Source organism: Lipophrys pholis, assembly GCF_963383615.2.
Source record: "Lipophrys pholis genome assembly, chromosome: 13".
Lineage (NCBI taxonomy): Eukaryota > Metazoa > Chordata > Actinopteri > Blenniiformes > Blenniidae > Lipophrys > Lipophrys pholis.
In genome coordinates, this window is record NC_137632.1 from 9,706,417 (window position 1) to 9,717,934 (window position 11,518).

Here is an 11,518-nt window from a genome sequence, read left to right on the forward strand (position 1 = left end):
GCTTTCTCAAGAACTTGTCTTCTGTAACAGGTTCAGAATCAACGTGAACTCAACAAAGACCATGACAGCCATTGATACTAATACCAACTAGCTTTTCTGAAGCATGTCCATCACGTCAAGCCTTCTAAAAAAAAAAAATAATTTAAAATCTGGAAAAATGTTTTACATACTTCCAGCTATTTTCTTAAACTGTTGATATATTGATATATGTATATGAAAGAACTTAAGTATCTGCACTCATGGCTCATAAGATTTAATATGCTTCTGTGGTTTGTATTCATCCAGTTGTGTTAATTTAGATTTTTTTTTAAAATACACAGTGAGTGGAGTTTTCAAATCTTTCAAGGCTTTGATGACTTGGTTATATATTGTGCTTGGGGTGGAAGTAAACAAGTATTTTTACTTCTTTTCACTGTTGTAATACATTTTTTTCTTTCTATTACTATGTATTGTTTATGTTTGCCACAATGGAGACTGTGATGGAAACTATGTATCAATTCTATTCAATTCAATTCTAAACTGTCAGTTGAATATTGATATTGATATTGAATATGGAGGTAAAACACTTGACTTTATCCACATTTTGGTATATTTCAATAAAAGTCATTTGATTTTTACCTGCTTAAAATATTGCCCAAATGTTTCTGTATCGCAGAGATCATGTGGCTCTTATATCAAAAGATGGAGAAAAATCCAAGCGTACAGGAGAGAAAAACTTTTTCAGCTCCTGCACCATATTTAATACATTACTGACATTTATGACATTGTTTTGAGGGGGAAGGTGCACTCACTCAGATTATAAAAACACGACGGTGGGTGGCTAAAACTAGGAGACAAACTGAGCTCTCTCTGTATAGACTAATGTTTGTATGAATCAGCAAAGACAAACCGACTACAATCACACACCTATACAGTGTTTGTGATATGAGTTTTATGAGTTGAATCTTACCCTTGGTTTTTATGGGATGTCATTGCCACACATGACCTTCAAAGTTTGTATATTAGTGCGAGGCAGTGAAGTTATGAGCTTTACAGCAGTGGCAACATTACTGCGACAGTTGTATAACTACAATTAACGGGCACTGCCTTGTATCACGCCACCAATCGCAAAAAGCCAAAGTAGTTGTTAATGCCCGCCAAGACTCATTAAATTTGTGCAGACACGACTGTTTGAGAAAGTAATAAAGAGTCATATGTGTACCCTCGAGTTCAAAGAAAATATTGGTGGCAAATTTGAAGGACTTTTCTCAAGGCCGCCATCAACTGTGGTAATAGACTACTAAAGGAGTTTCTATCGCAGGTTCACGTGGCCATCTTCTATGCAGCAGTACTTCCCAATGATAATGATGAAAACTCTTCAAATTCTTCATTTATTTTTCAACTTGCTATCCTTCTCAAACTTATTGTGCTATACAAATCTGTTTGGTTCATGGTGACTATTCTCCAAACCACTTTTATTTTTTTCTCGAGATTCTTTGACAGCAGTCAGTCAGGTCATCTTTCAATGTGTTGGGCCAGTTCAAAATGATGTATGAATTATTGAATCCGGGTTGCAAGTGGAAACATGGTCTTACTGAAGAGACACCTGCAGTTTTCTATTTTTTTCCACTTATTTCGAACTTCTGCTGTAAATAGAAGTGATGAATGACAAGGTCAAAGGCGATCAGCAATTAGAAAAGTAACCAGTAGATCTGAAACACGTCATGTGTCATGTGTTTTTTTTATTGCTGACGTGATGCAACATACTACGTCACAAATCAAGATTCATTATGATCATAAAAAATATACTTTTTATTATTTTATTTTGCCCAAATTGTGACTTGTTTGATAACATGATCCAAAATATTGTGTATCCTGATATAAGATTCCAAGCTATGGTTTGTCTGTATTAACTTTGCATGTCCCTACACTTGCATGAGTTTTCTCTGTGTGAATTATTGTCTTACACCTAACAGCCCATAGGTGTCCTTGCATGTGTGAATGGCCAGTCCTCTGCTCAGTTTTCATGAATGAACAGATTTAGTTGTTTTTTAGCTTTTTTCTTGTCAACAATATGTACTTTTTAATCTTCATTTTCAAGTTGCGGATATTTTCCATTCCTCTTTCTGTAGTGCTCCCGACCCCCAGTGTCTTTCTAATACTCAGGAGTCCCAGACACTCATGTTGTTTGATAACCTTGCTGTGAGACGTTGTGCGTTGGTGGCTTTTCATGTCTATCTCCGCTCCTGTGTGCATCCCTAACAGGTGTGCCCCTCACGCTACACTGGCTCCTCTGTCTTTCTCTCTCAAACACACACACACACACACACACACACTCTGCAGCCTAATCAGTCGCGCTTCACATCCAAAAGATGGCACGGGGCAGGAGGAGGCGCATGTGTCTTTGGTATTAATAGTAATTGTGTGTGTAAACTGTTTCACATCAGCCCACTCTATTACAACAGCTGCCCTGCAAATCAGCACAGAATGTGGCAGCTGATGACTGTGTGTGTGTGTGTGTGTGTGTGTGTGTGTGTGTGTGTGTGTGTGTGTGTGTGTGTGTGTGTGTGTGTGTGTGTGTGTGTGTGTGTGTGTGTGTGTGTGTGTGTGTGTGTGTGTGTGTGTGTGTGTGTGTGTAAGGCTGGGCGGAGTCACGGTCACACATCTGAATTATACATGAGGACGGTGACCAAGTTCACTTTTATCTGTGGATTATTGCCATTTCAATGGTTGATAAATAGTGATTTAACAGTCCGGATATTGGAGGGAAGCAACAGCGGTGGATGGGTGTGTTGCGTGTGTGACTTCTGCTGAAGACGACAGGCCCAGGTTGTTAAATTGTACTCATAAGCCAGCAGTTAAATGCTGGTTAATGATGCTCCGGGGAGTCAGTCGGCACAGCGACCTTTGGACACCACAGAGCGTCCTCGGGATAATCCCTGGTCATAAATATCTCCCTATTCATTTGGCATGCATGCAAACACGGGGCCGTTGGTTTACTGTGAAGAGGTCCTTTGGTCCATAAGGGTCAGTGGTGGTTGTTACAGTGCACAAACAAACACAAACGCACACCATCTCTACCGCCCTGGCCACAGACGCCTGGCCATGCCTCATGATTAGCATGGCCTGCTCTGTGCTTTTGTCTTTTCGCTTTGTTTGTTTGCCACTGTGCAGAAATATTTCTGTGGAATTTCGCGTGATTGCACCATAGGTTAGCGACACCCATCTATTACAGCGGGGAAGAGCCTTGTATTTAAGGTCGCCTCAGCAGCAGCTATATTTATCGGCGTATGGCCGAGCCAGGGCCAGACACTGAGGCCTTGGTTGCTCAGGCTTTTACTGCAGAGCCGTCCCCGCACATTCCTAACAGCCGTCACGATACATGGCTAAAAGTGGCCTGAATGCCAATTCCACAGATCAGTGTGAGTCACTGCATGTGTGGAAACTGGCATTTATTCATAGCTATGTTCGAAAACTCTAAGTATAAGGTGCTTGATTCAATCAAGGACTTCCACTTCGGTTTATCTGTGTTAAAACTATGTGTTTTTCCTCATTGTGCAGCTGTATACATTGCAGCTAAACCGCCACAGCTTCAGAATGAAGGAAAAATAACTTTACATGTCACGTAATAAACACAAAGTGTGTTTTGCACGGGCACTTCAGCTGCTCCTCTAACTCTCCCTCACTGCATATAAGCACCCACCCACAGCGTCAGGTGGGCGGATCCAACGGCCGCACCATTACAGGTGAATACCAAGAACTCTTCAGCAACTACTGCTTTTTAAACTCTCCACTAAACACAGTCACACGACCTGTCTCTGTTCTTCGCTGGCTTCAACACGATGAATACATTTCAAAGTATTACTGCTCATCTAAAAAAAACTTTGAATGGTTTAGGCCCAAAGCAGATCTCAGACCTCTCAGGTCATCTGGCTCAAACCTGACTTCCAGTCCCAAAGTCAAAACCAAACATGCAGAAGCTGCTTCTAGTTTTTATGCACCAAATATTTGCAACAAACTCCCTGAAAACTGTAGGATGGCTTTTAACTCCGAGTTATTTTCAAAACCAGGATGAACACAATTGTTTGCTGCTGCATTTTAGGAAAGCAAGTATTTTTTCGAAGTTGTACTAAATTCTGAAGTTCTTGTACTTTTAGCCACTCATTTCTAATGTTTTTCTAATTCATATTTTGTATTTTGGCCTGCTTTTTCTCATTCCATCCGTGCATGTTTGTTAATGTAAAGCAGTTTGAATTGCCTTGTTTCTGAAACACCTAAAAGTAAAGCTGCATTATCTTGCCTATGTCGGACAAAACAGAAAGTGTGAAAGCATGCTTCATGTTGATAATCACACTCATTTAGTTCACCAACATTAATGTGACATAAATATCCATTTTACATCCCATCGAAATGATGCCCTGAACGGCTGAATCTCCAAAGATTTGTTTTGTTCATGAAGTGAACAAGTTGAAATCGGTGCACAGGAAACGGCATCAAATTAAGTTTGCAATGATCTAAACACAATATTTCGGATAATTCAGTGATCTCTGATCTCACCCTAACCAGTTAAACCTGAAGTGTGCAAACGCTTATCAAGGAGTGCTATGTGCTATACGTGAGTCAACACTCATACAGGGAAAAACAAACAGATTGAAATGTGAGATCATTCTTGTTTCATTGAGATGAATAATTGTAATCATTGCACTAAATAACAGCAACCAGGCAAATATGCAGTTAAAAAGGAGTCAAAGTTGAGGGAGCTCATGCGCCAGAGTATAATCTGAATCCTCATTGTGCATGTTTGACGTTTACTCAAATGCGTACATGCATGTACATCCAAAGGTTTACAGAGTTGAGGACTGCTCATGTCGATCGTAGAAAGAGAAGGACTTTAGAGAAGTTTTGGTTGCTAAAGCGCGGCCGTGTTGCAGCGCAGCTCCAGTGCGTTGCCCATTATCGCCTCACACAACCCGACGCTCTCCTGTTTACCATGTTTGCAGGCGCTGATTCGCTGAATAATGCAGGGCGAATGTGGAACCGAGGGAGCAACTTCGCGGGTCTGTTCATGAATGTGTTTCTCTCTTCTGCATGTGTAGGTGTTCACGTGCATGGACGACTGCATGCGTGAATCCATGTGGCAATAAAAAAAAAAAAAGAAAAAAGATGAAATCGTCAAGGGATGGGGTGAGAGCAAGGGTGAATCAAAGCAAATCATCGCTTTGAGTTAAAAACACACTCATTTTGTGCAGTCATGAATAATTTTGCACCAAAACACTAATTTTGCATTAGACTTACAGTTTGCTGATTCGCCAACTCAGGAATATTCATACACTCGTGGGGATTTTCAGCCTTTTTTTTTTTTTTTTCCCCCCATTTAGAGATGCTTCTTTGGCACAGAGTGAATATAGGTCATATATGCCCAGGGTGGCACTAAGCATGGAGCTGCAGGTCTCCGAGCGACAGCAACGGCACCAGGGGAGTCCCTTCCAGCAGTGGCTTGGCTGGTGTACACACACACACACACACACACACACACACACACACACACACACACACACACACACACACACACACACACACACACACACACACACGCACACATACTAAGTGACTAACACACCGCGTTGCTATTAATACAGCCACAGCCATTTTAATATTTAATTGCGTTGATGGACTGCATCTGTGCTGCTCTCTGATGCAAACATTATTATACATACTAAGTGGCTTAATTGTAATTAGAGCTGAAAATTTAATTAAACTCAACAATAAAGGAGATCACCCCCCCACCCTCACCCCCCACCCTCCACCCCCCCACTGCTTCCACTCTCACTGCATTTTTAACTCCTTCGGTGCCGCGGCGCCGCTCTTGTCCAGCTCGGTCAGGCGCTTGAGAGAAAGCTGATGGTCCTCATGTGATTCTTAAAATTTCACAAACATGTAAATGTATATATCCCCAAATGCCTGAGTGAATATATTGTTCTTTAGTTTTAAGGACCGACGAGAATTGGTGTCGTGGTCCAGCTCTTTGTGAGAAATGAAACGCTTTTGAAACACAATATTCACTTACTATTAATTAATACTGGTGCTGCCATTGATACAGTAGTCACAGACTCCAGCTATTTTACTCAACATACTTGAATAACCATCATCGGGCCAAGAATATCATTTCACTTAAGCTAATGGGTTTGTTAGGATAGCATGAAGCCAAGTAGAAAGCTGACAGCCTCTTATTCGTTAACGTAGTTCAATGCTGTCTTGTTTAAATTGATAATCTGCTAAATGCATTTAGTTGAAGCTAACAAAGTAACTCAAGTTGTCTTGTTAACAAGCAGCTGATCTTGTCTTGCGTTAGGCTAATTTAGCAGCTATTTACAGAATTTTCTAAACTGTTCCAGTCCCAGCTTCATAAATGTAAAGATTTCATGGCAGCATTTGTCAAATAATACAAGAATTTGGTGTGAGGACAAAACAGGACGGTTGAAGACACCAACCTGATGTAGCTAATAGTTTCTGTTATGTCTATGACTGACCCTCAGTACCGACAATACTCAGTGGTTGATGCTCTAAAAGATGCTCCATATTAGATACACACATAAATTACTTAAAATGTTCCGTGTCTCATATTTTTTTTGTCAAAACTGCCGTTATGAGCGCGCACAAACACCCACAGAGATGCACGCAGCGGTGGCCGTCTGGTGCGGTGTCTATTATTCATCAGGAGGGAGGCGAGTCGGTGTGGAGTGTTTGTGGCCTGGTGTGTAAACAGCTGTGTGTTGCTTGACATGCTTTTGCACTCTCGCCTCAGCGCTAACCGGGTCTGTTGGTACTGATCAGACCCGAGCCGAGGCGACAGCACGGCCTGCCAAACAACTAATGCCAACCTGCCTCCCGCCCCCACCCCTTCGGCTCTGACACACACACACACACAAAGGGCTACAGCCACTTAAATCCTCACATAAATTGACAGGCCCTCATACGGAGAAATATACACGCACATAAACACACAAGCTGAGGCTGAGCAACAAATCAACATAGCTTTGCAGTAATACATAAATAAATGAACAGACCTGCAGTCTGTCTTGGTTTTTGTTTCAGGTTACACAACTCGTCCAGAGCAGTAGGCTCCACGTCTGGAGATAATAGCTGGGTGGAGACCGGAGGACATTTTCTTCGATAAACTCAAAACAAAGACACGGCAGTTTCCTGCAGACCCAATCATGTGTCAAGGTGACAGTGTGAAAGAACAAAGGGTAGAACGGTTTGCTCCTTTTGTGGCCTGTTTTTGACCTGCTTTGAGATGTATTTGGAATTTTATGACATGAAGAATACTTTATTCTACTTATGTAGGGAGAAGTGTCTTTTATAGAGTTGCCCCAGTGTAATCACTGGTGTGTCGCATATGAATCCCAACCACGTGCACGGGTTCTCATAAAAATTTGCCGATACATCGCACTCGACAACCAAAACTTGATAGAGACGGATGATTAACCTCAAAAAAACATCAGACAGTGAAAATGAGTGCAACCCATGTCAAATGTTGGTGAAGATTGGCAGTCTGATCGTGTATTATCACCTGAATGGATGTCCAGGATTGTTTCATTTATATTTTTTTATTGATCCTTCATAGTGCTAAGTGGTTGCTCAGCGCCTGCATATTGAGTCTCAGTGGCTGATTTTCAACAAATTATCAATGAATCCCTAATTTTGGCATCCGGGGCTTTTCTACAGAATCCTCACCTTCTTGCCAGAAGCAAATCAATGCCTTCGCTCGGCTGATATTATACTGTAACGTCAAGGAAGTTAATAAAAACTGCCACCGCATTGGGTCTTATTAAATTCACCAGACCGTCTGCCTCTGAAGACGACAGGAGGAACGACTCTGAAGGAAGTCCGTGATACAACTAGTTTGTGGAAATCCAGTCTACCAAGTTCCACTTCTTGGACGCGGCTTTAGAATCAGTTCTGTGATATGGCTGTGAATGCTGCTCCCTGAAGTCCAGCCTGAATAAGTCATCGGATCTGTGGGAGGACGACACCAAGGATGAGTGAATAAATAGCATGTAGTAGAAGGAGTCTGGTCAGATCAGGTAATGGAAACCCCATCTTAGGATAACTTAATAAATAATCAGCTCCCAGTGTTGTGCTGATGAACCATTCCAGACCGAGTCAGCGGGCTCAACGGACGGTGACTGTGACTCCATGATCATACTGTGGTCAGCTACCAGTGCTTGAAAGTTGTTTGTAAAAAAGCTCTCTAAAAGTTTAAAATGATGTAAGTAAACTACTGTGGATACCAGTGACCTTGGTGAGCTATGGGAGGAGCATGCAGAACCAGAGCATGAGGGTGAAGGCATCTGGAGAAATAAAAAAGTGACGAAAAAGAACTGTGCAAATAATAGACCAGGGACGTGTGGTATATAAAACTGTATGTAACCAAGCAAACGTCTGAGAGGTTTGGCAAAGTTGATCTGTTAAGCATGCATTCCACTGTGTGCATCCATGTGTCCTACATGTTTCAATCTCCTTGATTCGAGGAAAGAAAATAATGTCTCCGTAAAATCAAATTCTGCCAAACTATTTTCCAAATATGTGTGTTGTAAAAGAAGGGTAAATCTGTAAATCTGCATCCATTAAACAATAATTCATACATAAAGGCCAGAAGTCATCCAGGTCATTTATTCTAGGGAAATGTGTGGTGATCCTTTAGAATAGTGTTGGTCAGTAAATAAACAATATTGAATAAATGTAAAAAGTCTTCAGACTTGGTATCAGCAAGTGGTATCGGGAAAAAGTGGCATCACCTATGTTTATATCTTTTGTCCGTCTGTGGTTGTTTTTAATTTCTTTGGTGCTTTTATGATTGTGTTTCCTTTATATTTCTTGTCGATAATGTCCATTCTTTGGTTACTGTGTGTCTCATTGCAGCAAGTTTCTCTCTTTGTGATAATTGTATGCTTTATCAAAGGTTTGTTTTTCTACAAATATACAGTTTTTCTCTTTCTCATATTATTTAAGTGGTCTCTGTTGTCGTTTGGCATCTCGCGGTCTTTTCTGTCATTAGTCTCTTGTGCCTGTAGTTTGTTTTGTTATTTTGTTCTCGGTCAGCTTTTTCTGCAGTTTTGACTTTCTTCAGACATTTTTGTATTTCTTTATCGTTGGTCTGAATCACTTCTTTGTCAATATAAGTGCATTCAAACATTCATTTTGTGTTATTAATCTCAGTATTAGCGATTCTGTCAAGTTGCAGTGTGTCTCTATGGGGTTGTGGTTGTTTTGAACCTCTTCATGGATGTTTGTGGTGCTTTGTAATAACTATGCTCCTTCCCGGGTGTTTAAGAATTGTTTTATGGTCATTTTGCTTCTGATTGGGGTCATTTTGTGTCTCAAAGCCTTTTTATTGATTCTTGTCTTTGGAGGTTTGTGTGTTTTTGTGGTCGGATCACATCCCCATGTGTGTCATTTTTAGTCGATTGAACTATTTTGTGTCTCTTTAAAGTTGTTTTGTTTCTCTTTGTGTTTCTGTATTTTATAGTGTTTGTAGTCAGCGTTTTATTTGCAGTCTGGTGTCTCAATTTCTTTTAAATTGCCACCTTTCTAATAATAAAGTCTGCCTACACTGGATTGGTTTATATAAAGATAAATTGCTCTATTACAATCAGTTATCTTAGAGCTTTCATATCATTATATTTATATTAATAGGACCGGGTGATAGTGGTTTAAATCCGGGGCTTTCTGTGTCGTGTATGCGTCCACAAGCAGGAAGAATCCTGTGTATGCATTCTTTTCCCTGGTAAAGTCCAAAAACAAGAATTCAGGGTTAATTGGTGGCTATAAATTGTCCCGAAGGCATAAACTTGAATTGAGTGTGTGACCGTCTGTCTTTCTGTGTTTGTCCTGTTGTGGACCGTTGACCTCTTCAGGATCTAACATGCTCTTGTTTGTAGTCAGAAGGAATTAAATAAAGTGGTATGATGGATGGAGAGTCGTTTCAAGTCTCTTTGAACTAAAACTGTTTGGGGGTAATTTTGCATGTCATAATGATTTTTGGTCCACTTGTGATTTTGTCTCACATCTTCTCTGCAGTCATTGCGTGGATTAGCATTATTGTGTCTTTTTCTAGTGGGGACGTTGCTGGAGACTAATTTCACAGTCCATGATCAAACATATGTTTTATGACCAGTTGAATACGATTTTAGTTCTATAGTATAAAAGGCCCTTTGGAAACTTAAGTCCCAATCTTCAACAACTATAACAGATGTGGAGATCCTAAGGCATTTAGCAAAGGCCAAAACTCTGGAGGCGAGCGTTTACCATTCCGTTACCATATACTCGGTTTCACTGTGTAGATTTTTTCGTTTTTTGCTGATAATGGTTTTGCACCATCTTGGATTTCATTAGGTGTCTTTTGGAATTATTTAGGGACATTAATGTGCGACTGCTGTGGTTGAATTAATAACTTTGTGGTGTATTTGCAATGATTTTTTTATCTTTTTGTCAATCTACGATATTGCTTTGTCACTGAATGAAACAGTGCATATTTATTCAGCATTAGTCTGTGTGCTATTCTTTCTGCATGGCTTGTATTGACTCTTGAGAGGTATTTTCCATGTTTTTGCATATCTTGGAAACTTTTTATGGTTAATTAATGATGAATTTACATTATGTTTATAATTTTTGGGGGATTTTTTTGAAGATATACGAGCCAGGGCCCTCTGATCTTCTAGGTTGATGTCCTTGCGCTTGGTCTGTTGATGCAGTAATCTGAAATCCTTATTGAAGAATACAGTGCGAGTGTTCGTACCATGAATATTCAGTCCATTTGTACTTCAGCCACAACAATCACTGCAATTAGGCCAAGCAGGCACTCAGCATGGAAGCCATCTAACAGCCAGGATCCCAAGTGTGAGTGCCATCTCATGATGGAGGTGAGCTTTTCACACTTAATTCTTTTTTTTTTAAGCTTCTTGGTTGCATACTCCACATGACTACTAATGCGTCATCGTGTGAAACACTGGATGACTGACACTGGGGGAAGAAAAAAGAGAGAGAGCAGAGGATGAAAGAGGAAAAAGGGGAAGTTAAATTGAGAAACAGAGCGAAAGGCAAGAGCCAGGGTTTTGGAAAGAGAGGTTCAAATCGATGCAGAAACTAATGTATTCAATGCCTGCTCTGTTTACAGAGCATGTAGCAGAGCCTGATGATATCCAGACATTTGGCCACGATCGAATGAAAACCTTCCACCAACTGCTGCTCGTGCCTGAAAGCCTCTGCTTTACAAACTCCATGTGAACAAGCTTTTTCAGGCACTACACTGTGAGCTGCAGGGGATATACGTCCACAGTAGTCTTTCAATGGAAATCTATGATGGCACGTTAGCGCCACAATCCGAAGGACAGGAGTATTGTCCTCAGGAAAAAAAATAAAAATAATGATCTGTGGACAATAAAAGAAAAAAATATATATATTTTTCAGATTTTACTGAGTTAACCTTTGGACCACATCCAATCGTTCTTTTGAATTCAAGAGTTAAATACCTAAG